The sequence below is a fragment of the Herpailurus yagouaroundi genome, unplaced genomic scaffold, assembly GCF_014898765.1.
Source record: "Herpailurus yagouaroundi ecotype Mexico unplaced genomic scaffold, PumYag 164, whole genome shotgun sequence".
Taxonomy (NCBI): Eukaryota; Metazoa; Chordata; class Mammalia; order Carnivora; family Felidae; genus Herpailurus; species Herpailurus yagouaroundi.
Window position 1 is genome coordinate 17,168,262 of NW_024412405.1, and position 27,157 is coordinate 17,195,418.

The following is a 27,157-nucleotide window of genomic DNA, read 5'->3' on the forward strand; positions in this document are numbered from 1 at the left end:
ATCTTGTGGATTCCAGTGAATGGTTCAGTGATAATTTTACATAAGTGGATGTCAGCATGACCTCCTTCACTGATTTAAAAAATAAGAATAATAAATTAACACAAAATTTTCCTCCCTCAAGAAATTGGTCATTAAAGAACAGTGTAAATGTTTAGCATATGGCTGGATTTTCTTCTAAATTTTGTTGTATTAGTGTCCCACATGACGTTACAATTGTGTGATTTCGTTGAATGATTGATTGCCAGCCTTTAGGGTTGTCAGAAGTGGAGATTTTTTAGTACCTGGCTGTGTTTCTAGATTGGAGCGGGGGTGATGACATAGCAAAATTTGGTTGCAAAATTTTTTAAAACTACAGAATTACTTCTTATTTAACAACTTAATCTTTTAAATTAGTATTTAAAATAACTAAGAAGAAGTTGTGGAAACAAATAAAATGATTCTAAGTGGCTGTTGGTAGAAGGCAGAATAATGGGCCCCATATTTCGTTTTTGCATGTATGTATGTATGTATTTATTTATTTTTGCGAGCATGTGCGCACGAGAGAGAGAGAGAGAGAGAGAGAGAGAGAGAGAGAGAGTGAGTGAGGGAGGGGCAGAGAAAATGGGAAAGAGAGAATCTTAAGCAGGCTCCACACTCAACATGGAGCCTGATTCGAGGCTCAGTCTCATGACTGTGAGATCATGAACTGAACTGATGCTTCTCTGATCAAGAGTCCAACACTTAACCGACTGAGCCACCCAGGTGCCCCAAGGGCCCCATATTTTTGGAACTTATCAGTACATTACGTTACACAGCAAAAGCGATTTTGCAGATGCAAACAAATTAAGAATTCTGAGATGGGGGGATTATTCTGAGATGGATTATCTGAGTGAACCCAGTGTCATCACAAGGATCCTTAAATGATGGAAGAGGGAGGTAGCAAATAAGACTCAGAGATTTGAATACATGATATTCCTAGCTCTGAGCATGGGGGAAGGCATCGTCAGCCAACGGATGCTGGCGTCCTCCAGGAGCTGCACAAGGCACAAGGTAATAGACCGTCCCTGGAGCGCCCAGATGCAGCACTACTCACACCTTGACTGTAACCCAGCAAGGGCTACTTCGGAATCCTGACCTCCAGCATTGTAAGACAGTAGAGCTGGCTTGCTTCAAACTACAATATTTGCAGTAATTTTGGTACAGCTGCCATGGGAAACTAATACATTGCTTTGTAAGAACTTCTTTTTTTTTAACAATTTTTTTTTACAATAAAAAATATCTTTTGATTAACTGTTGTTTGAAACCTACTAAAAAGCTAAGAAAAATCCATTTGAGTATTCCTGCTCTTGAGTGGTTTTCACTGGCAAGTTTTAACTTCCAAATGGCATTTTGTTCTCACATACCTTCAAAACATCTTCAGGAAACATCAGGGTACTATTGAAATTTCCTCAATGACTAATAAACTCTTTTGATATTTCAAAAAAGGCTTTTATGTAAATAATGTCAGAGATTTGAAAAATAGCACTGAGCACTTGTATTTGATTCAAAGATCATAAATTTGAATACATGAATTCATATAAATTAGCAATCAGTCTGAAAATCTGTTTTATTTATTTCTTTTCTTGCTTCTTATCTGAAAAATAGGAACTACATTAATCAAAAAAATAAATGCAGTGAAAATGAAATGCAAAAATCATCTTCATTAATATGCTTAGGATACAATTTCAAGTACACAAGTAAAAAAAAAAAATCTAACATTTGAATCTCCATCACCATATTTTTGTTTTTCTGCTTTTCCTCAGTCAAAAAGATCCCCATTTAGAAAGCCAAAAGATATCTCGGTCCCTTGTACCAGTAAGAGTGGCTTATAATAATCACGAGGATAAGTGAAATCAGTGGCTTCCACGTGGGAGACGTGTTACAAACTTGTAAGTTACACTTGGATTATGACGTGGAACTCACTGAGGATGTGTTGTAACACCTGCCTTCCAAGCTGTCCTGATATATGAGAAACGTGGAAACGGGGCAAAATGTGTCTGAGATCAAAATTTACTCAATAGGGAAGTGTTACGCTGAAATCCCGGTGCAATGTTTAGTCTGGTGCCATACAAAGACGGAGGAAAGGACGATGCAGTGAAAATTAAACGGGTTATTTGAAGCATAACTGATTATCGCCCTCTATGAAGTCATTATAGTTTAATAACCTAGTACTGTGATTATTTTGATCTGTGTTTATCACCTTAAAGAGCAAAGGGGAACATGATTAACATGCTGGGCTCAAAGCTAGGGACTTTACAAACAATATCTTATTTTATCCTCCTGACACTCTCTCCGAACAGTGACGGTAACCCCACTCTACAGTTGAAAACTCTGGAACTCTGGGTATTTGAGCAACTTGCCAAAGGTCAGATGTCTTAGTAAGTGACAAAGTCAGGATTTAGAAAGAATGCAGATTTTGAGACTGTCTGATGCCAGCACCTGTGCTGTCTGTTACGTCTTGAGTGTCCAACTCCATCCTGTCTCCTCCCCATGTCAGACATTGTGGACAGCTGCCAAAATGATTAGTGACGCCAGACAAAACCCAACCTCTGAGTAATGAGAAAGAACTGAAATTGTCTTGCTTTTGCTTGGAGAGAAATGGATAGCAGAAATACAAATTCAGAGATATGAAAATAATTCAGTAGAAGTCACAACATCAACTCCAGAAAGAGCACCCATGATAGTCTAACTTTAATTGTTTATATTTTTTACACATATAACAATGCCAATACTTAATTGAGATGAAATTAACATATCTATAGTTAAGATGATTTGACTGCATAGCTCCAGGGATTTTAAAATATAGCTGCAAAATCTATGACAGGACCCCATGACAAAGTGGAGACTAATGCCTCTCCCCTTGAATTGGGCTGGCTACTGTGACTTGCTTCTGATGAATGAGATGTAGTAGAAGTGATACTACATACCTTCCAAGGCTAAGTTAGAAAATGTGATGGGGGTGTCTGGGTGGCTCAGTCAGTTAAGCATACAACTTTGGCTCAGGTCATGATCTTGTGTTCGTGAGTTCGACCCCCCGCATAGGGCTCGGTGCTGACAGCTCAGAGCCTGGAGCCTGCATTGGATACTGTGTCTCCCCCTCCTTATGCCCCTCCACCCCTGCTTGCTCTCACTCTCTCTCTCTCTCTCTCTCTCTCTCTCTCCCTCCCTCCCTCTCAAAAATAAAGACATTAAAAATTTAAAAAAAATAGGGAGAGAAAATATGAGAGTCTCTGCCTGCCTCTCTCTTGGAACCCTCACCCTGGCCCTGGGTATCATGTTCTAAAGAAACCCAGGCCACATGCAACTCTTATGCTACCAGATGCAATCAAAGTCCCAGCCAACTGCCAGCACTGACCACTAGATATGTGAGTGAGTGAGCCACAGATAATTCCAGCAAAATCCCCTCCAGCTGCCCCAGCAGAATGGCACTGACTGAGGTACAGCACAGCTTTGCTGTGAGCCCTGCTCACACTGCAGATGTAGGAGCAAAACAGATATTGTTGTTTGGTTTAAGTTAGTACGTGTCTTAGCTTGCTCATTATTTAAAAAATATTTTTTTAATGTGTATTTAATTTTGAGAGTCAGAGACAGAATGCAACTGGGTTAGGGGCAGAGACAGAGAGAGGGGGAGACACAGAATCGGAAGCAGGCTCCAGGCTCCGAGCTGTCAGCACAGAGCCCGATGCGGGGCTCAAACTCACGAGCTGTGAGTGAGATCATGACCTGAGCCGAAGTCGGTCGTTCAACCGACTGAGCCACCCAGGCACCCCTAGCTTGCTAATTATTAAGACTAATGTTGTCATGGGCTACCATAACAAAATACCACATCCTGGGTGGCTGTACAACAGAAATGTATTTCCTTCTAGTTCAGGAAGCTGGAAGTCCAACATCAAGGTGTCAGTAGGTTTGAATGCACTCTGAGACCTCTCTCCTTGGCTTATAGATCACTGTCTTCTCCTTGTGTGTTTACATGGTCTTCCTTCTGTGTGTGTGTGTGTGTGTGTGTGTGTGTGTGTGTGTGTGAGAGAGAGAGAGAGAGAGAGAGAGAGAGAGAGAGAGAGAGTTCTAACCTTCTTTTCTTACAAGGACCCCAGTTATACTGGGTTGGGGCCACCCATTTTAACTTAAATACTTCCTTAAAGTTGACATCTTCACATACAGTGCCCTTTTGAGGCACAGGGAGTTAGGACTTCAGCATATGAAGTCCGGCGGGGGTGGGGGGAGGACATAATTCAACCCATAACAGTACATTTAGAGGCTATTTGTTATTCAGGAATATACATCTAGAATAACAATTATAATACTTTATAATAGAAACTAGCCATATGTGTGTCCTCTGGCATATTTACATGGGAAATATATTAGTGTCAGTAGGGCCCAAGGCAATTGCTGTTGGAAAACTTGTTGTGGTCCTAAGTCGTTGTAGCTGGGGCAGATGTCCTAGTAAAAATAACCACGACAAGGAGGAGGATGAGAGCCTTCATTTACTACACATGTTAGGAACCAAGCTGTGCCCTAAGTTTTTAGGACACGAAATCTCATTTAATCTTTACAAAAACCTACAAAGAAAGTCTTACCATCCTGGGGTTAGAGTCAGGAAAATGGGAGCTATGTGAAGAAGGAAGGAAGGAAGGAAGGAAGGAAGGAAGGAAGGAAGGAAGGAAGGAGTGGGGGAGGGAAGGAAGGAAGGAAGGAAGGAAGGAAGGAAGGAAGGGGAGAAAATGAAGAGTGGCTGCCTAGCACATGAGGAGGTCAGGATGTTTTACTTGGGAGGCAAGTGTGGACCGAGGTCCTGGCTCTCCAAACACGAGCTTCTTGATCTTGTGAAACAGCACATCAGTGACTGGCCCAATGTCACAAAGGTAAGACTAAGCTGAGATGAAATGTAGCTCGGGGGTACTGTGTTCCTTCTACTGTCACTACTCGATTGTAAAAACAATCTTTCTAAACAAGCTGTAGAGGATGCTAAGCACACTTTACTTATTCATCTATCGCCTGTGTTCCTTAATTGTACTGAAAAGCTGCAAAACCATATCGCTGAATAGAAAGAAAAATGTGATTAGAGACAGTGTAACACTGGGTACAATGGATGCCCCTCAGTGAAGGCGTTTGCCTGGGGGATTACTGATTCACCCTTACAACCTGGCCTCTGCATGAAATACTTAGATGCTGGATCTTTCTATGAATGTGTGGTTAAGGGGGTGAGAAATCACAGGGATGCCAACTTTTTTAAGAATCATTTGTATTTCTGAAGAACAGGTGACAGATGCTCAAAGGAAAGAAACCTTTGGGTCTTTGTTCTACATCACGTGACTGGCTTCTCATATCACTCTGTGAGCAGGGACCTTTGTTTTTCACACCTCTCTTTCCAATCAGGGACAGCTCCTGGGGTGGCAGATGGACCCTGTCAGACTGGTGTTTGCCCTGCTGAGAACTGGACGGACCAGCAGGGTTGCAGACATGGGCCGTGACTCTGTGCCTCACCTCAGCTTGAGGAAAGTCATTTTCTCAAAGGATGTTTATGTTCTGTGCTGATTTGACCCTGTCTCCCTTTTGGAGTTATATTGAAGAGTTAAGTCCATCAGCTTGCTGAGCGTAGTAATGTGAGCAACCCTGCCTCCCCCAGGCTGTATAAGAAAGGGGCTGGGGGAGCTCCTGGGGGGCTCAGCTGGTTAAACATCCAGCTTTGGCTCAGGTCATGATCTCACAGTTCGTGAGTTCGAGCCCCACACCGGCTCTGTGCTGACAGCTCAGAGCCTGGAGCTGCTTTGGATTCTGTGTCTCCCTCTCTCTCTGCCCCTCCCCCGCTTGCGCTCTGTCTGTCTCTCTCAAAAATAAAGAAACATTAAGAAAGGGGCTGGAAGCTGACAGTTTGTGGTATTAATGGGCTAATCACTTTCAGCGTGTATGGCTGCATCCCTCAGTTACACGTGTGCGTTCAGAAAAGGTTGGATTTCCTAAGGTTTTGCACACTGACTAAAAATTAACTCGTTAAATGCGGTGGGAAGACTACTTGCCTCAGTTGGGCACCTCATGAGGAATAAAAACATTTCCCGACTTCCCCTCCTCCTGCGTGCAACCACCAGTATCTATGGGCTGTGAACGAGAGAACTGAGAGGAATGTCTGCATTTAGAGTTTCTCTCGTTGGAGCCAGCTATCACAAAGAACTATTCTGAAAAGGGTCCAGTCAGGTTAAAACCCTACATCAACACATTTGCTTTATCTTGGTTTCTGCTCAGTTTGGTTTGTCTGCTGGCCTCTCCAGCAGTAATGAGTGTATGTAAATCTCCTGAAGCAACGTACTGGCGAGATAAAAATACCTCTGGGCCGTATCCACTATGTGGCTGAGGATTTACTTTTCAGTTTAGTGACAGGACAGAGAGAGGGAAACCTTAACAAAATTCCTGTGGCCCAAGTGAACTCCTTCCTCAACTCCACAAATATCCAATCTCAGTTAAGATGTCACCGATGAAAAAAAGAGTAGGCCACCATGAATTTCTGCATGAAGATGCACATTTAAGTCAAGCAATGATCTAAGTAAGCCAAATGACTCTTAATTGTTTTGTTTTATATTTTTCATTATTTATTAGGATTATTAATGTAATTATTATTTACTTAATGGGAAAGGGCACAAGGAGATACAGCCAGGCAGGCATACATCTTAAAATTTATAATATAGGCTATTGGCACTTAAGGTCTGAACGTTAAGTATGTAAGCGCTCAGAAAACCCAACTGACAAAGCAAAGGACACAGTGAGGTTCAGCAGAGAGCAAAAGCTGGCAAATCAAGTCAGTGTCTGTGAGTGTGATCCAGGGGTGCTACAAGGAAGAAGCATTGGGGTCTAATCCAAAAACATTATTTCCCAAACCTTCCTCGAAGCCTCCCTCAAATTTGAACATGCCCTTCCTTTGCTTCCGCTCTTCAGAAAATCCACGGGAGCTTTGCCCGAGCATTCTCTGGAGTAACACCAGGGACTTCACTCTGCTTTCCACGTTCCAGATGTAAGGGGGGTAGCTCACAGCTATGCCGCTTCATCTCTGAGTAATTCTTGTTTCCCACATATACTTCTGCAGATTGCACAGGCTTTAGGGCTTGATCAAACACGGCTCGCATCCCATTCGTTCTGAGGACACGTGTTAAGACGCAAAGGACAGCTGATTACTTAAGCCTGAAGGAAGTAGCTCCCATACTGAGAGTGTGACAGGTAAAGGCTGTGATGCGGGGTGCTGGGAATAAAGGGATGGGTAAGACACAGTTGTAATCATCTCAAGGAGCCTCCAGGAGAGCAGGAAGGGTAACAGGGTGACCTTACCAGATCACATCACATGATATGACCCATCAGGGCTGGAATAGATTAGGTGTGGATTCACTCGGAGGGGTGCATGATGGGGACAGTGTTAAAGAAGAGGTTACACAAATGGAAGAGCTCCCTTTACTGAGATCCTGTTACAGTCCACACACGATGCTGAGTACTTTATAATCACTATCTTATTGAATATGCTTAATGAATTATGAAGACGGGTTTATTTTTAACCCCGTTTCTGGGATAAGGGAATTGAGGCTTAGAGATGTTAAGGAACTTTCCCAGCATTCCACAGCTAATGAATGGTGAAGTCAAATCTTCCAATGGTAAAGCCGGGCTGCAGACTTCTCCACTTAAAGGGTGTCATATGCTACCTCACTGTTAGAGAGACCTCAAAAGAACAAACAGGGTTTATCAAGCAGCACATAAAGTGCACAAAGTTTTCTACAGTGGGTTTTCTGTAACAGAAATGTAAACCATAACATTGCTGCTCAAAGGCATTTTACCATAACATAAACAACCTTGACTTATGAATTGGGGATGTTCTGGAAAGTTCTATGGAATGAAATTTCACTTATTAAAAAAAGCAACTTTACTGAGGTACATGTATCAGTTACTTATTTTTATTTATTTATTTATTTATTTATTTATTTATTTATTTATTTATTTACTTATTTTGCCTCCAACATCAGCCCTGGGTAAGCACTGTTCTGCTTTCTGCAAGTCTAGGTAAGCTGTTTTTGTTTGTTTATTTGTTTGTTTTTCTCAAAATTTTAAGTAAAGAGAGAATCAGACAGTAGGCACTCGTTTGTGTCTAGACTCTTTGGCTCAGCATATCTTTGAGATTCATCGACATCAATCCACATTATCAGTATTTTGTTCCCGTTCCCACTGAATAGTAGTCCTTTGCATGGCAACACCATAATTATTTACCCATTCTCCTACTGATGCACAGTTGGGTTATTTCTTATTTGGGCTGAAAATAGCATAAGTTTTAAGATGGCATACAGGAGTCCACTCTTCAGAAAAATGCTATGGCGAATTATCCCATCATTGAGCTGCTTTTCAAAGTTTGCAGAGCCCCCCACTTTGGTCTTGAACACATTGGGCCTTTGATTCTGGATCCAAGAATTCTCAGCCTCTGCTCATCAAGTGCCCTTCAGCATTGACTTACATCCTCTATTTCTTCATGGAGCTTGTCCAATTTTGATCTATGAGTTCTGGCTTATTTCAAGTTGCTTAAGCTCAGAGGATCCCCTCTATCTTCACCGACCCATAATAATATCCCAATCCAGTCACCACGAGTTGAAGGTTTGAGGATAGCAGTGCGCACTGCATGGGCCAATTCTCTCAAATTATCTATCAGCTCTTTCTTTACCATCGGTTTCTGAAATTAATATAATTCCTCCTTTGAATTACTCTTCTCTCCCATAGGCAATCAAAACATGTTGGATTAGCAGAGAAGAAAATTGCAGTGCACAAGAAATGAGGAAATATCTTTATTATCGTGTGCCTCGATGGGAGAAGACAGAAACGTAGACATCAGTGTTGGTCCGCACAGCTGGCTGCATAATCGAGAGGCCGCAGGGGGGCACTTTCCGTGGTACATCCTCTGGTCAAAGGCTCCCTCTTGCAGACGAAAGGTTACAACCTCTGGCTTTAAGCTAAATCCTTCCATCAGATCCACAATGGAGATATCTGGAAAGCTGCTTAAATGAAGTGCTGTCTGTCCGGAGAGCAGAAGTGATAATCCGCAGAATCCTTTGGTGTTTCATGCTCTCCATCATTATTGGCATGTCGGACCTGACTGCATGGAAATGAGCTGAACCTCAGCAAAAGGATCTTGAAGTAGGTCAGACATTTATCATCGCAATAGATAGAAAATTCGCTTTTTATTTGGCCATTTTTTCCCCAGACAGTAAGTTCCATTGAACTTGAAGTGACCCATGATTATAATAGGCGTTTTATCTTCCAAGTGGGGAGGAGGAGGATTTGGGGACAGTACATTTACTGCCGTTTCTTTTTTTTTTTTTTAATTTTTTTTTCAACGTTTATTTATTTTTTGGGACAGAGAGAGACAGAGCATGAACGGGGGAGGGGCAGAGAGAGAGGGAGACACAGAATCGGAAACAGGCTCCAGGCTCCGAGCCATCAGCCCAGAGCCCGACGCGGGGCTCGAACTCCCGGACCGCGAGATCGTGACCTGGCTGAAGTCGGACGCCTAACCGACTGCGCCACCCAGGCGCCCCCATTTACTGCCGTTTCTAAGGGCCATGAAGGAACTTTTACAAACCATATCCTCTAAAATGTCTCCCCAACTGATTTTATTTTCGCCTGGTGTTATCTGCCACAATCCGATTGTGAGGCAGTACCCATTCGTTAGCACACTTAATGCCCTAAGCACTTCTGGCATCTTTAAGGTAAAAAATAAACCTATCTCCAGCTATGTTTTGAAATATATAAAAAATTACGTATTTTGTTCTTTACATAGAATGTGGGTAACTTAAGTCACCAGTTCTTACACCGAAAGAGTCGACTCTCTCTGTCGGTTGCCACCCACCCAGCACAGGACTTAGCCTCCGGGCACCTGCAGGGTGGTATAGTGGTTAGAGTCCCGTGTTCAGGCCGGACTGTAGAGGTCAAATTCTAACTCCATCTCTCGTTTGCTCAGCAACCTCGAGCAACTAACTTAGCCTCACTGTGCTTTGGGTTTACTGTCTCTAAAACAGGAACGATATATCATAACAGTAACTATCTTATAAGGTCATTGTGAAGAAGAAAGGAGCTGACAAATGCCTGGCACCGAAGAGGCACTCAAGAAATATTAGATGTTATTCCTGCCCTGTTAGATCCTCTAGAGTCTAAACGAGTAAGTATATGGCTAAACCTCTTTCCAGGAGACACACTCCACATAGTTGAGGGACAGGGCGCTACGGCCTAGCTGGAATTGAAGCAAGGAAGGTAGTAGGCAACATTGTACGCTATCAGCATTTTACACCGACAGAAGGCAGCTTTCAGTGACGTGTCACATACAGGCAGCATCAGCTGCAGTGTTAATTGTGCAGAACAGGCCTTTAGTGCAGCAGTAGAAAGAGCAGCCTTAGGTCCACCTGAGAGCATTGGCCAGAGGAGGTGGGCGCTGGAGCAGAGCATTCACAAGGGGAAAGCACTAGAAAGGCAGTTCTCATCTCATATTTACACAGTACATAATCATATTCAGGAACGCATTCACATATTAATTCACTTATTACAAGATAGACATTTTTCTTTATAATGCCTAAGTATCTGCTGCTACAGCTAATTTGAAACCAGGTAGGATGATAGTACATCCAAAGTAGGGAAGGAAAAAAAAAAACTGGGAGAATTTCGCTTATAAAGTTGACTGGCCCATCATTAAAGAAGCAATGTGTTTTAAGAATGCTCCCTGCAAGGGCAAGATGGAAAGGCATTTGAGAAACAGGACGGTCATATTTTAAGGGTTTTGACTCATAATGACATCCTCTTTTATTTTTTCTAGAGCAAAGGTTACTTCCCAACACATTCCTGAGTAAACACAGGGGGCCATCCCTACCTCTTGCAACACAAATTCACAGCACATATAGTGGACCCCCATTTAATAAAGGACTCTGGAAATCTGAGAACGACAGTGGAGGCTAGACCCGTGGATCTTGTAAACTGTACCCCAGCATCAGGAGGCCACAGTGGTTCATAAATACCAGGGAGAGTGCTATTTACAGCATGGTAAACTACAAAAGAGACGTTTATGATGTCACAGTGGATCAGTCATATTTATGACTGTCCAGAGAAAAGCACTACTCTAGCTCTACCAACCGGATTATTATCTACCGGAAACCCAGCCTAACCAGCTTATTGTTTCCATTAACGAGTAATGTGTGACAAATATGCTTTGAAAATATCAAAAACTCTGAAAAAGATAAGGCTTTGGTGAACTGTATGTTGCATTAGAAATCTGTTCCTTTGGGTTTAATGAATTACTAATAGAAATGATGATTATTTCAGTTTCTACTTCTGAATAATCTGCAACAGAGATTGGCAAGCTTTAATTGTGAAGGGTCAGGCAATAAATATTTTCAGCTTTGTGGGCTGTATGGCCTCTGTCACAACTACCCAACTCTGGTTGTAGTGAAAAGGCAGCCATATAGAATAAAAAAGACAAGAAATAACAAGTGTTGGCAAGGATGTAGAGAAAAACAAACACTTGTGCACTGTGAGTGGGGGTGTGAATTGGTGCAGCCACTGTGGAAAACAATATGGAGGTTCCACAAAAAAATTAAAAATAGAAATACCATATGATCCAGCAATTCCAATACTGGCTATTTACCCAAAGATGAAAACAGTAATTTGAAAAGATATATGCACTCTTACATTTACCGAAGCATATTTATAGTAGCCAAGCTATGAGAGCAACCTAGTATCCATCAAAAGATGAATGGATAAAGAAGATGTGGTTATACATACACAATGGACTATTACTTAGTCATATAAAAGGAAGAGTTCTTGCCATTTCCAGCAACCTGGATGGAGCTAGAGGGTATTATGAAATTAATCAAAGACAAAAGCCATATTATTCACTTACACGTGGAATCTAAAAAGATAAGACAAACAAATAGCAGAAACAGACCCATAATTATGTAGAACTAACTGATGGTTGCCAGAGGGGAGTGGTGGGGAGGCCAAATGAATGAAAGGGAAAGGGAGGTAGAGGCTTCCAGTTATGGAATGAATAAGTCTCAGTGGTGAAAGGTACAGCATAGGGAATATAGTCACTGGTATTGTAATAGCATTGCGTGATGATGGATGACAACTATGCTTATAATGAGCACAGCATCATGTATAGATTTGTCAAATCGGTGTGTTGTATACCTGAAACTAATGTAACATTGTGTATCAACTACACTTCAATTTAATTAAAAACAAAAAAAGAAAAAAAAAGAAAACACAGCCACAGGTAGTGCATAAATGAATGGGCGTGACTGCGCTGAATTAAAACGTGAATAAAACGAATTGGTCTACAATGAATTCGTTTTACCATTTGGTTGTCCTCAGCCTGTCTGTGACTTTTGGACTTTGTTTTTACAACATTTATCACATCACCTTGACCGAACTAAAGGTAAAAACTATAAGGAACCTGTTCTTGTTTCTATATCTGCTTAGCTGTGTATCAAACTGTATGCAAAGTTCATTTCTTTGGGCCAGAAAACAGTATCAAGAGTGAGGACGCAGAGTTGAAAGAGCCACAACCCCTTTCTGTATTTTAAAATATGTTATTGAGGGGCGCCTGGGTGGCGCAGTCGGTTAAGCGTCCGACTTCAGCCGGGTCACGATCTCGCGGTCCATGAGTTCGAGCCCCGCGTCAGGCTCTGGGCTGATGGCTCGGAGCCTGGAGCCTGTTTCCGATTCTGTGTCTCCCTCTCTCTCTGCCCCTCGCCCGTTCATGCTCTGTCTCTCTCTGCCCCAAAAATAAAATAAACGTTGAAAAAAAAAATTAAAATATGTTATTGAAAGAATGTGTCAAACCAGAGAGAGAGAGAGAGAGAGAGGGACAGAGAGAGAGAGAGATTAAAAAAATGGCAAATTTTGGAAGGCCATAGACTTCACAGTGATAGAGAACAGGGAAACAAAGAGAGCGTGCTACACTGGGAACAGAGGGAATAATAAATGCCAATGGGGGGTATTACTCTGGAAGGTTCATGATTGGGTTTGCCTCTTTATATACAGTGGCAAGTAAGCTCACGTATCCACTGTATTTTGGCTTAGACTATTTTGTTTTATAACCACTTTCTCCTATGTGTTGGGGGCTGTGTATATATGCTTCCCAGGGATGCTGACTAGGGCAGGATTTTACCTTGGGAATTGAAATTTTGAATTGGATTAAATCCTTTCCGGGGCATATGCACCATAAACTCCTCCCTCCTCCTTCTATGCAATTTGCTTTGGGACTCATCTTCCTCTCTGAATCGAATGCAGTACCTTGACGGACTTTCCATTCTGGCGAGTCCCCTGCACAGACCCCCTAAATATCAACTCATGGAGTGATAAATCAGTGGCAATGTCTCTCCTGCAGAACGGAAGGTCCATTCCTAGGCTTGCTTATTTTCCCCAGAAGTCAGCTAAACTTTCATGTGAGTGGCGAAAACTCTTTGAAGCTGCCCTCCTAAATACTTTAGAAATGCCATTTAGCTGGTACTGTGGGGAGAGAACTTAAGAAAAATTCAACACTGATAGCATTACGTTTGTTCTTCATTCAATCTTGGTGAACTTCCAAGGCACTCGAGCATATTGCTTTTACTGTTGCTGTCATTTCTGAAAGCCAAATTGCACAAAAACTTTTATAATCACCCAAGGGAAGTCCTCACGGAGTCTGGTGTCATTTCATGAATAGCAACATCTGCACGGGCTTCATGGTGTCCTGACCATTTCCTTGCTCTGTACTCAGGTAACCCCTCCAGCAGTCAGGGCAGGCTCCCCTACCTGAACAACGGGGCGGGTAGGACCTCCCAGGATTTCATGCCACCTCAGCCGATGACCCATTTGTTGTACAAAGGACTGAAATAAGACCCAGAGGATGAAGTAACTCTCCTAGTCGAGAAGTCAGAGGGTGATATGCCGGAATCAGGAAGGGACTTTTCTAGACCAGAGCTCTTTTTTACTGTTTCCCATTGGCACTCCTATACCACTGAAAATAAAAGAGCCAAATGAGATAATGAAATTCATCAAATGACGGCTCAAAGTAAACTGGCTGCATTAAAAGCAAAGCCTTTCAAGGGGCGGATAACACAGGTGCCAGGAGGAGGCTTAAAATAAAAGCTTGAAATGCCTTGACAGGAGAAAATTAAGCTCTTGGCTTCCTGTTATTCGCCCACCACCATCCATTTTTGGTGGCTGTCTTCTCGTAGATAAAATCAGAGTTTGTGGATGCTTTCTGTGATTAATAGTTAGACATTTTTTTGTAAAAAAAATACAATTTCATGTTCTTGAAGATCTTGCTAAACCTACGCTACCAAAATTTATAAATATTTTTGCCTACATTTGGAGTTTAATTACTGTATAGAGTTAGATGTGTCATCTCTGGAATGTATGTCTTATTCATTTATGTTCCCAAGACATGGAACACAGTCTGGTATACAATAGGCCTCAGCAAACCTTCATGGAATTCATGCAAAAGAATTTGTTTTTCACTACTGTGAAACAGAAAAAGATCTCACCAAGTTGTAATGATAATAATAATTATTATTATAATAGTAAAATAATGATAATGATAATAGCTAGCATTTTTGAATGTCTATTATGGCCAGGCACTATTCTAAGGGACTTATGCAGAAATCTACTCTTTTATTTTTCCAAACAGACCCCCAGACACTATTAGCACCCCCTTTAAAAAAAACAAAAAAACAATAAAGAAACTGAGGCACAGAGATATTAAAGTAACTGTAATATGGTCCCCAAATTAGAGAGTAAAGGTTCCAAGGTCAGCACTCAAACACAAAAAGTCTGGCCTCTGGGTCCACCTTTTTAGCTAGAAAAATGATATAGTAAGTAACTGTATTTTTATTTTACTATAGTGACCGCAATGACAGCAAAATGAGACTCAAATTATTGTTATACAATGGTTATTTTGTGAAATAGCATTAGCTGTGATAGATCTTGGCCAGCTATAAAGATAATTAAGGACCAAGAGTCTTCATTATTATAACTTAACTGTTCTCCATGTAATAAAAGTACAAATAAATTTAGAATGCTCATTCCACACACACCCCCACCTTTGAAAGTACTAGGGAAAACTGTAAAGCAGACATAGAATATCATACAGAACAACTCTACAAGTATATTATCACCTCTAAGAATGACACCAAGACATTCTGTACAGGAATTCTGAAGTTCTCCATTCCGACACATCATAACCAACATATATTGGTATAAAAATTTCTAAGCACCAAATTTAAGCCCATGTACTGACTCATTTTAAATCCGGGGGTGGGGGGGGCGGAAACTACTTCAAAGAAGAGATTAAAATGAGCCTTCCCCTTCTTCCATTTAAGAGAGTGGAAGTAAAGGGGCCAACAATTTAAAGCAACTCTTCTTTAAAAAATACACACAGTATTGAATATCTACTCTGGGACTGGCACTAATGTGGCCTTGCAGATACAGGGCCCCTCTTCTGTGGATCTGTGAGAGGCACATGTAATCAAATGATCACTCACATACAAAATGCAGAACTATAATGACACAGAGTTAAGACAAAGAGGTGAACCTTGCTCTAAAAACCTCCAAAGGATGGATTTGTCTAAGGTCATCCATGAGGACCTTCCCAAGGAGCCAGTGCTGGATGCTAGTGTGTAAAGAACGAGAAAAGGCTGGCTAAGTGTGAAGGGGAAGGAAGAGGAGGAGCAAGACACATGGCAAAGACCTTTCTATAAAGGTCTGATTTTCAGAAAGCTGAGCTAAAGTAGATGGATCAGTAATATGGCTACATATGTGCATAGTATGTTACTATCCATAATTCTCAATCAGGTTCATATAAATCAAAACCATGTTATGTATAACACAGTAATATGGTTGTAATGGGTTGTATTGTGTATCCTGCCCCCCCAAAAGATATGTTGCAATCCTAACCCTCAGTACCTCAGAATATGACCTCATTAAGAAACAGGGTCCCTACAGAGTAATCAAGTTCATTGGTTAAGAGCTCAGACTTTGAACAGGATTGCCAAGAAGAAATTACCTGACTGCTCGTGTGTTAGCTGTCAATGCTTCTATCACATAGAGGAAATAATAGCATATACCTCACAGAGTTGTTAAGATTATTTGTGAAATACTTAGAGCCTTTTATTCTGTACTCTTTTCTTTTAACACAATGGCAGTTTTCATTTTTTGATCTTAAAAATAATGATAATAATATAATTATTATTAACATAAATGCACAGCAATCATCCTTTTCTTGACCCTACTTCAAAGTCAGCTTCAATTTCTCCCCTTCATTTTCATAACAAAATACCTTAAAATAATTGTTTATTCTTGCAGCCTATGAGGTTTCTCCTCCCCATTCCCTCTTAAAACCACAAAGATTCAGCCTCATCACCCCAACAAATTGTTAGTCAAGACTACTGATAATAAGCTCCACATTAATAGTCTGTTCTCATCCTCATTTTACATTGACCCAGCTGCAAAATTTAACATGGTTCTCATATGCTCCTATTTGCTACAGGTTTTTTCACTTGACTTCTAGAATATCATATTCTTATGGTTTTCCTTCTATCTTATTGGCTACTGTTCCTGGTTCTGTTTGCTGATCCATCCACTTCTGTCAGATTCCTTAAAATGGAGTCCTTGGATCTCCACTCTTCACTATGTACACTCACTCCCTTGTGATGCTATCTAATCTTACAGCTCTAAATATAACCCATATTCTGATGCCTCCCACTTGCATAAATCCAGATTAAACCCTTCTCCAGAACTCTAGACTCATAGATTCAACTGCCTACTCAAGATCTCCACTTGGATGCATAAAAAAAAAAAAAAAAAAAAAAAATCTCTAAAACGTCCTACGTCGCAAACCGATCTCCTCATATTCTTCCCCCAAACTGTACCACCTCCAGTCTTCACCGTCTCACTCAATGGCAACAACATATTTCCTGCTGTTCAGGGCAAAAACCTTGGAGTCATCATAGAGTCTTTACTTTGTTTTTCCCCATCTCACATCCTGTTGGTTTCCACCTTCAAAATATACCTCCAATTCACCCACTTCTCACTCCTTCCATTGTTAGTTACAGTCACTAACATCTCTTGCTGAGGTGCCTGCAAATAGTCCAACTGGTGTACCTCCTTTTCCTCTTCCCTCCAACAGGCCATTCTCAACATCGTACCAAGAGTTGCTATAAACCAATTTGCATTATTCCTTTGCTCAAACCCCTTTAACCAAACATGAAGAGCAGAAAACATATTCTATGTTGAAGTGAAAAGAAAAGTGCAATATGGAAAAGACAGGATTTATAAGCATTGGGATATTAGAACAAAAATCTAAATGAATAAATAAATATCATCATGTGTTCTTCTATTGGAAGCAGAGTTTAAATTTCCTATTTTTTCAAACTAATACAGTTTTGATGAAACATTATGTCATGGAGCCCAAAAGAGCAAGTTAAAATCTCATATCTAAAAGACCCGACATAATAAAGCATTAAACCATCAGCCACTGCTCACTCATATAAGATCTATTAATAATGTAACTACAGTGTATTGGTCTGGTATGACAACAGGCAGTATTTGGGATTAATTTAATCATGGAGAAAAAAATTAAGTGTTATGAATAAATATGTATTACTAAAGGGCTCTTAACACTTTAACCCATCAAATAATAGGTGGTAGATAATTCATATCCTTACATTATAACTAATAATACTTAAAATAAGAGGTTATCAATCGTAGCTATACATTTTTGTTCTTGTTATAATTTAAACTATAATGTTGTTTAATTGAATTATGTAAGCAATTTACCTACTCTCAAAGTTAAAAAATATATATAAATAAAATATATAAGGTATAAAATATAATTACACATGTAATATAAAATAAAAATATAATATATAAATATATACATATATTTATTTATATACACACACACACACACACACACACACACACACACCCTTTATTTCTTCTTTTTCTCCTTATCTATAGCTCACAGGATCACTATTCTTTTTGACTCTATATAACACTTATACACCATGCTACACAGTTGGGCACTTGTATTTCTTTATTAGCCTTTATTTTGGCTATGTATATGCACGTTTCATCTCCTTGGATAAATTATGATAAGTAACTCAAGGGCCAATTTTCCCTCTTCATTTCTTCTAGCTCTCAGAGAATAGTAAAAACACAGATGGTGTTTAGTTAACAGCAGTTTATTAAAATACTCAACAAGAGGGGCACCTGGGTGGCTCAGTTGGTTAAGCAACCAACTCTTGATTTTGATTCAGGTCAGGAATCGAATCAGGTCTCAGACCATGGGTCTGAGATTGAGCCCCGTGTTGGGCTCCACGCCCAGCGTGGATTCTCTCTTTCCCCTCTCTCTGTCCTTCCCCTGCTCACATGCTCTCTCTCTAAAATAAATAAATAAATAAATAAATAAATAAATAAATAAATAAATGTACTCAATAAGATCATCTCTATCCTTTAACATAATTGAATATTCAGAAACCAAGAAACAGTTAACAGTCTTATAGCAATTTATGATGACCTCCACTATTTTAAAAGGATTTCCATTTGTACATTTGCTTTTCCTACTTGGCTTTGCACATCTTCCGAGGACCCTGCAAATGGCCTGGATCTTTCAGTTTGTTCTTTTTATTCAGAGATAGAGAGAATTTCTAATTCCCAAGGATAAAAGTAATGTTATGATATCGCTTGCACAGGCTGGCAAAACCATCATTTTATTACCCTGTAAAGTAGCTAAGACCTGATCAAATTATTCTGGATAGCATCTGTACAAACCTTCAACCATCTACAGAATTCACAATGGGTTGACATAGCTGACTACTTCCAAATCTTTCGCAACGTCTCTGATATTTTTATGGTTTGTCATCTCCCACAGAGAGCTTCTTTCAGTCTGTAGCTTTCTTTCTACTTGAAAGCTGGCTTTGATTCTCTCCTGCTGCTTATGAGTAAACTCCCTGGTGCGTTCACAATTTATTGTGATCTATTTTCCTCTTTCCAATAAAGATAAATTTTACGGCCCCTCTCAAAGCAACCAATGTGAAAAAAGCCTTCAGAGTGATATTAGTGACAAGTAAGGTGCACTGCATACAGTTGGCACTAAATATATGATACGTGACCACAAATTGTTTACTGTCCCACCATTTTAACACAGGAAATGCGGAACAAGAACTTACAACGAGGAAGAGGTAGCAAGAAGTGGCCACGAGAAAAGGCAGTTACTGTTATTTTTCTTCAACTCCTACTTCTGTTAAATCCACATAAAACTTGCTTTGCCTAACTAGAACTTTTAGTTTTAGTTAGGAACCAGGGCTGGAGGTCAGCTGAAGACATATTAAGACAACCTCTGAGCACTGTCAAGCATCACATCCAGATGAGGCTTTCTTCTCCAGTCTGTTGGTTCCTGGCAATTTATGCAACAGTCACCTCAAGCGTGTTGCACCATTTCACACCTTTGTCTTTCACGGCCCCATTGGCATGGGACCTTCTACACATTGTCGACACGGAAAACCTGTCTTCACCTTTGCAAAATTCGTCTTGGCAGCAGCATACAGGTAGGTTCTTTCCGGGCATGCTCACCAACTCTGCCCTTCACCACTGATGCAGGGCTTATCACTTACTCCTTGGTGTAAACTGTGCAAATATCTCTGTTACTCATGTTCTACTCATTTCCCTATAGTTTATACTCATTTGTTTACATTTCTATGTCTCTTATTATGCAACTTTTGTAAGCGGGGTTCATGCCTCCTGAATCTTTTGATCCACTCTGCCTATCACAGCACCAGAGACAAAGTGTTCAGTTAACATGGGTTGGATGTTAATAGTCCGGAGGGGTTAAAAACATTTTTGAACATGCTGCTTTATTCTCAGCACAGGTTGGGAGTCAGAGAATTTTGCTGATACCCTCTCACCAATTTATAGTCATCTGAGAAATTAATCTGATTTAGATTCATATAGTAGGAAAGTAAATAAACTAGATTTTTAAAGACCGTTCTAATACAAGACGGTTTAATTTTATAAGTTTATATAAATAACAAAAATGAGACAAAGAATGTGTTGTCAAGCAGAACATATTGAATTTAAAAAATGTTTATTTACACTGAGAGAGGGGGGTGGAGAGAGAGCGCAAGCAGGAGAGGGGTAGAGAAAGAGGGAGAGAGAGAATCCCAAGGATGCTCTGCACTGTCAGGGCAGAGCCTAATGTGGTGCTCAAACTCACGAACCGTGAGGTCGTGGCCTGAGCCGAAATCAAGAATCGGATGCTTAACTGACCCAGCCACCCAGGAGCCCCATCAAGCAGAATGTATTAATGGGCCCATGATAATTAACGGATATAAATGCTGTGTAGTCTGTAATTAAAATACATTTTAGATGCCTATAGATGCTATATTTTTAGGATGCTGATGCTTCTTACAAATTGAAAAATGTCGTAAGTAGGTAAAACTTCTCTTTTCTTAGTATTGAAAATCTACATATTAAAACCATTTTTAAAAAGGTAATGCCAAGAACATACTCACTTGGGCCTTCCGTGGATTCCCATTGAAACTTTAACATTGTAATTCAAATGAAAATATGTAAATACATCCTAGAAGGGGACAAGAGTGAGTTGGAAGTTGAAAAACCAGAAGCATATTTAAAAAAAAGAAAAAGAGGGGCGCCTGGGTGGCGCAGTCGGTTAAGCGTCCGACTTCAGCCAGGTCACGATCTCGTGGTCCAGGAGTTCGAGCCCCGCGTCAGGCTCTGGGGCTGATGGCTCAGAGCCTGGAGCCTGTTTCCGATTCTGTGTCTCCCTCTCTCTCTGCCCCTCCCCCGTTCATGCTCTGTCTCTCTCTGTCCCAAAAATAAAATAAACGTTGAAAAAAAAATTAAAAAAAAAAAAGAAAAAGAAAGACTTAAATAATGAGGTTTAATGTTATACGTGAATCAAACACTAGTACTGTGAGAGAAACAGAGGTACCCCAAAACCATAAACAGAGATTCAGAAATTCCCAAATGAGAAATAGGATGGAGGAAAAGATATTATTGTTCTTCTTAAAACTGCTCACTCAGTTTTTACCAGAAAGAACTGAAAGGAACCTGTATGTCATCAGGAAAATATGTTAGGTCTCTGTGGGTTTCAACGAATTATGTTTAATAGACTGGTGGAGTAATCAAATTATGCTAATTTGGAAAAGACATCCCAATCTCTTCATGTAAGGTGTTCAAGAATGATTTCTTCTTTATTTTCCTTGTGTTCTGGTTGTAATCAGATTCACAACATGATGTGTCATTAGTCCCATATGATAATGATAATCCTACCATGAGTTATGGAAAAGGCTAAGCCAATTCTGACTTCCCAAAATAGTTACAGCTGGTTTACCTTGTCCCCGTGAACATGTTATTTTTTTCCCATTAACTTCAGTAATTTTGTGAATTTCAATAATGCTCACATATAATACTTAAATATTGCCATGTCCTACAGACAATGATAACTTGAATTTAGAAAAACTAAAATTACTTTAAAAATGGGTTTGTCTTCCTTTCTGGAGAGCCAGTAAGGAAACTCAGAAAACACATTAGCATGTATCCTAAGATACAATGTAATCACATCACATTAGCATGTTTCAGACTCATGAATGGAATCTGAGTTTGATAAGCTATGTTCTTTCATAGATAAAATTATTGCCACAATATAAATCTAATGGAATTGACTATCAAGGGAAAGGAAACAAATTGAGTACATGTGTCAAATATAGTAAAATTTTTAATTCTTACCTTTGATTGCATCTCAAATGAATCTTTTAGAAGTGAAAATATAGTACTTAAACCATTTTATAGCAACACCTATTTGAACAATTCATTCTGCTTATAAAGAACTTAAGGACTAAAATTTTGCAGCTTTGCTCAGTGAATCAGGTATAAACGTTAACCTCTCAGAGTTTTTGAAAAGTAATAACATTTGTAGTGGAGAATAGTAAAATGAAAATGAACTGATTGTTTTACATTATTTATAAATGTAATGTTTCCTTTACCATAGCGGTGCTAAGACCTTTTACCCCAACACAATTTAGCAGCACAAGAGCACAGGAAAACAAATACAAGTCATAAAACCTACAGAATTATACTCCAGAAGACTGACTGTGGTTTTAAAAGGATTCGTATCATTTAAATAGTTTATTCGTGGTCTATGTTTCAGGCTATCGATAACACATATTTTCACTATTATTTACAAAGTCAGAAGAGGCAACAGATAATATAAACGGAACATTGTTTATAGCGCTGCTTCTGTGTTTCTCCAAAAAATACTTGCAATTATCTTTTCAACTGTATTTAAGTTAGTACTTGAACCCCTTGAATTTTCTATTTATTTTATCTGCACAACTTTAAAAAAAATGATGAAATATCAACATTAGGAATCTAAGATTTTGTACCAAACTAAACTCTGAGAATAAGCACAAAAGCACTTCTCTTCTGTTGCATGATACTAGCCAACGAGCAAGAGACTGAAATATCCATTTAGGTTAGAAATGGGATCATAGTCATTTGTAAGACCCAACAGAGAAGAAATATAATTTTGAAGTCAACACTCAGGGAACAATAAAAGTGTAGGTATTGGAAACACAGCCTGTTCTCATGTACAATCAATAATAAAACCATGTGTGCAAGAGTTGAGAGTGTGTGAAAAAGAAATCTTCTCTTGCCAGTGGTTTTCAATTGTTAATTGGACAGGTAAGGAGACTGATGAATAAATAAGTTTTCACCTTTAACTTGATCCTGCAGGACTCTGGGTAGGAAGAACTAGTGATATTTATGTTGGAAATATTGGAACATAACTCACTGAGCCCTGGAATTTCCCAGGAGAATCATGAAATTATACGGAATACTTATTTTGGCTTTAATTGATTATGTAGAACAAAATCTTAAAGATTCTTTGGAGGGTGTGTAAAGAAAAAGAATAGGAGTGTGATGTCTACTAAACTTTATTTACAGACCAATTAGAAGGATAGTACATGGGTTTCACTAAAACTGCAGTGAGATTCAGCCCAAGATGTACCTCACACACAGCCTAGCAGGAAGGCATTTCCAAAGAGGATGGAGTATATACTTAAAACCATTAGAAAAGAACAAAACCCCAGATGACCTCCCTGCATTTTTCTTTGTTGGACGTCTACACTGCAGTGCATCATGAGGCCAGAGTATAGATAAGGAAAGCATTCCTCAAAGCAGATATGGTATCCCATAATTAGGATCATCCTATTCATAACAGAAATTGAGAGTGTTTAAACTAACGTTGCTCCGGTAGGTTTTATAGTTGACCAGTTTGGATTATATTTTGCTTTTGTTTTTACATAAGATGTTAATATCACCTAACCTTTTTAATGATAAGAATCTGCTTTTGTTTACCAAGCTCCTTTTTCATATTTCTCTCTTGTAACCATTCTTCATCCCCACTTTGCATCATCCCCACTCTGCAGATGAGATAACAGAGGCTCAATAACTCAGAAAATTGGACCAGGTAACAAGTGGCTCCCTTACTCATTCTACTCTATACAGCACAGCCATTGACAGAGTGATCTGATACACTCTATCCGCGGGAATACTGATCTAACAAACTGCCAATATAAACATCACGTTGTTTTGTAACTTTGTTATACAATTAAATTTCAAACACCCATTCTTCCAAGTTCGCAAAAGACTCTTCCAATCCTCTCAAAAGTTACAGTTGGTGGAAACTCCCGTAAAAGAAGAAAAAGATTTTCATGAGATCATTTGCTTCCCTCTACTCCACGGAGCCTGAAACACATTCCTGAACACTCCCAGCTGACTTCATTTATGATCACTTTTCAGCCTAACTCTCTCCCCAACTGTTAGATGGCACTGTGCCCGCTAACAAGGTGCTATGCCAATTTTTCTAGGACACACACGCCAATCAAATGTGGGATTCAGTAGAAAACATTGCAAAAGCCATCTCTGTAGCAGGGCATCCATTATCTCTGGCAATAACCTGCATTAACATCAAATACATCTTAAGTGTCAAAATTAAAATTATGAATCACTGAAGAAAATTCAGTACGGTAGATATAGTGCTTGAATCTCCCCAGTGGCCAGGCTGAATTCTAGGAGGCCCATTAACAGGTATCCTGCCGCTCAAAAATATCTTTGGAATTCAAAGTGATTCAGGAAAACAGCAACGACCTGGCATTATAAAAGTAAACTGTGTCACCCTAAAATTAGAAATGAGATCAATTAAAAGAGTGACAACCAGAAATAGTAGCTGGATAGATTCCAAAGCCACACTCAAAAATAGGGGCATGCTATACAAGACAGTATGGCCTACACCTTGAAATTAATCACTAGCCCTTTCCCACACAGAGCTAAATTCCAGATGTGCACTCTTGAGTGTATACCTTAGTTCCTAGGTCATATGTCCATGACTGAAATAATTGCTATATTGAAAATTGCACTCCCAATAAAGCATTTCATTTAGTCCAACGCTCTCACTTCACCAAGGAGGGAAGAAATGAAGTCATTCGGACAATTAATTAGGATCCAAATAAGAATTCAATCCCAGCTATCTCTTATCCTTGGTCCTGTGAGCTCTGGATTACATCAAGCTTTTTCTCTCTTTACTTTTCTTCTATGTTATATTTATATTATGTTTAAGGTATGGCATGTTTTCATATTATATACATATATAGCTCACAATAAAATATTCGTAATGATAGTCACATGTACTTTGTGACTAATCAACAAATGCTTACTAATTACGTGGTTTTATTTTCTCAATACCTAAAGAGTGAATTTTCGTATCTGCATTAAAATTGACATTCCTGTTGATATGAAACCCGAGACTGGCAAAATGAACTGCAATAAGACGGAAGAGTCCTCATGGGCTGAGCTTGTCTTGACGGGCACCTGCATTCTTGTGACCCATGTATATCTCTGTCTTAGTATTTAGCACTCTCTACTATTCAGTGGTCTTGTACCCACTTTGGAATAAAAGTTCTTTAAGGGCAGGGCTACGTCTTGTTCATTATTGTACCCATTGCACCTGCCAAAGAGTTAGTGCCCAATAAATGTTTGCTGAATGAAGGGATGAATACATGCATAAGCTGGTACATGCCATGGGCTTCTAAAATGACCCCTGGCCAACCCTACTGATTGCCTTTTGCATGCCTGGTTTGTTTTCAAAGATTTCTCACAGGAACTCAAGCAAGTGAGTAAGATCTTTCAATCGTTCATTCATGACAACAGCATTTTTTTTTAATTTTTTTTTTTTTTTTACTCATGGGCATGAACTATTAAGACCTCTCAGAGGAAATTATTTTAATTACAGAAATCGGAACAGCTTAATTGTAAATGAGCAATGTGAGCACTTTACAAAAGAGATCACTTGCTTCTTCTCTTTATTTCTTTCACTTCTCTTTAAGAACTACTATAACTCACAGTAAAAATATTCCCAAGATTTCAGTATTCTGGCACACCTTTCTCTTCTATTTAGAAGAAATACAAGATCAAGAAAATCTACAGTGTCAATGTTTGAAGACTAGACAATCACACCTTTTTCTGCTAATACCTCACTGAACTAAGTTGTGATCGTAGAGTCAATAAGCGTCTGGACACAAGAACAGTAAGACATGAAGGGAACATATGCGTGAAATAATGGTTGCTCCACTAACTATGGGAACAGTGTAGACATCTATATCTACATATAGATAGGTGATATAGATATAAATAGTTTGGAAATCTGGAATACAAATGAAGATCATTACTCTTTGACAGATCTCAAGCTACTACATCACCTAGGTGATAACTAAGCGAATGCATGGCTTCTCAGCCTATACTGAGTCATTAATCTTTCAGTGGTCTACAGTGTCTTTCCACATGAACATCCCAACAAAAGGAGCTATGGATCTGTCGGGTAACCACATGCACTAAGTATTCAATTTTTTTGTCAGGGTGGGGGGAGTGGAATTCTGGAAGGACGTGTATCTAAAATCATCAGAAATTCAGGGTACTATTTACAATAATGTGGGAGAGGGTACAGAGATGCATAATATCCCTCCCTATTATTCCAACCATGACAGGAATGAAAGAAAGGACAGAAGTAATGTAACAGCAGCAATAATATTTTTTCAATGTCTGTCACATCCAAATTGCAGCAGTACTTGCAGTGACAAATACTGAAGACAGAAGGGTTGCTCCTTTGGGTACTAAGCTACAACCTCCAGGTGGAGGAGGTCCATCGCACAGGAAAATGTTGTGAAAACTTTAAAGGAATATATGTAGAACTCCACATGAACATGGTAAAAGCTTAGTGTAGAGGTTCTGAAGAGGCTGAATGGAAACAACAAAAGCAAAACAAACAAAACCAAACACACACACACACACACACACACACACACACACACACACGCACACACGCACCTGATTAGGTGAAAAGAGATTCCTGAAGACACCAGAAGTGGCAATGAGCAGATTTTAGCAAGTGTTGAAAGAAGTAAGAGATGATTTGATGGGAAGAGGAAGCCATATGATGGGTAAGAAACGTGGTGGAGAAATTGTCCCATTAGCTTTTCATGTGGGACAAAGCAGGAATATATTTGCTGGATTAAACTGGGCATTGGATTGGGACTTGGACGATACAGGGTTGCAAGGTGAATGTGCAACTGAAGACTTGAATCCTAGGCTGCCGACCCAGACCTGTCAATCTCTTGTAGATAGGGATCTGGCATTCAAGTCTGTTCCCAGCAGACAGCTAAGCGCTTAGTTAAACATTCCTGATTATTGACAAGCAACATACTGCTGGGATTTACGAACATGACGGTGACTTACTGAAAATAGCATGTGGTGACGGTATGTTCTTAGGATGCCCAAAATAAGCAACAGAGCCTAAAGGCTGGGAAAGCTGCATGGAGTGGACAGCAGCCTGCACTTCAAATGACTGAAACTGAGCAAATGGGATGGGAGAGATATACATGGAAAGCACCATAGAAAGAAAATGACCTATAATGGACCACAAAGTGATTGTGCTGCTCCAAATTATTAAGCTTTCTTCTTAATAAATTTGTTTGTAGAGTTGCTGAGTTTGGAAAAGGAAATGCAACTGTAGATGTTGGAA

At 39.7% G+C, this 27,157-nt stretch overlaps 1 protein-coding gene and 1 long non-coding RNA gene across 3 annotated transcripts in view; one reads left to right on the top strand and one right to left on the bottom strand.

The window, feature by feature from the left end:
- GPC6 (glypican 6) overlaps nucleotides 1-27,157 on the bottom strand; it is a 1,123,065-nt gene that overhangs the window by 509,638 nt on the left and 586,270 nt on the right. The window lies entirely within an intron of this gene.
- LOC121037917 (uncharacterized) lies at nucleotides 18,984-25,052 on the top strand. The gene is made up of 3 exons (XR_005794049.1): nucleotides 18,984-19,610; nucleotides 23,511-23,551; nucleotides 24,832-25,052. It is a non-coding gene; the product is annotated as an uncharacterized LOC121037917 (long non-coding RNA).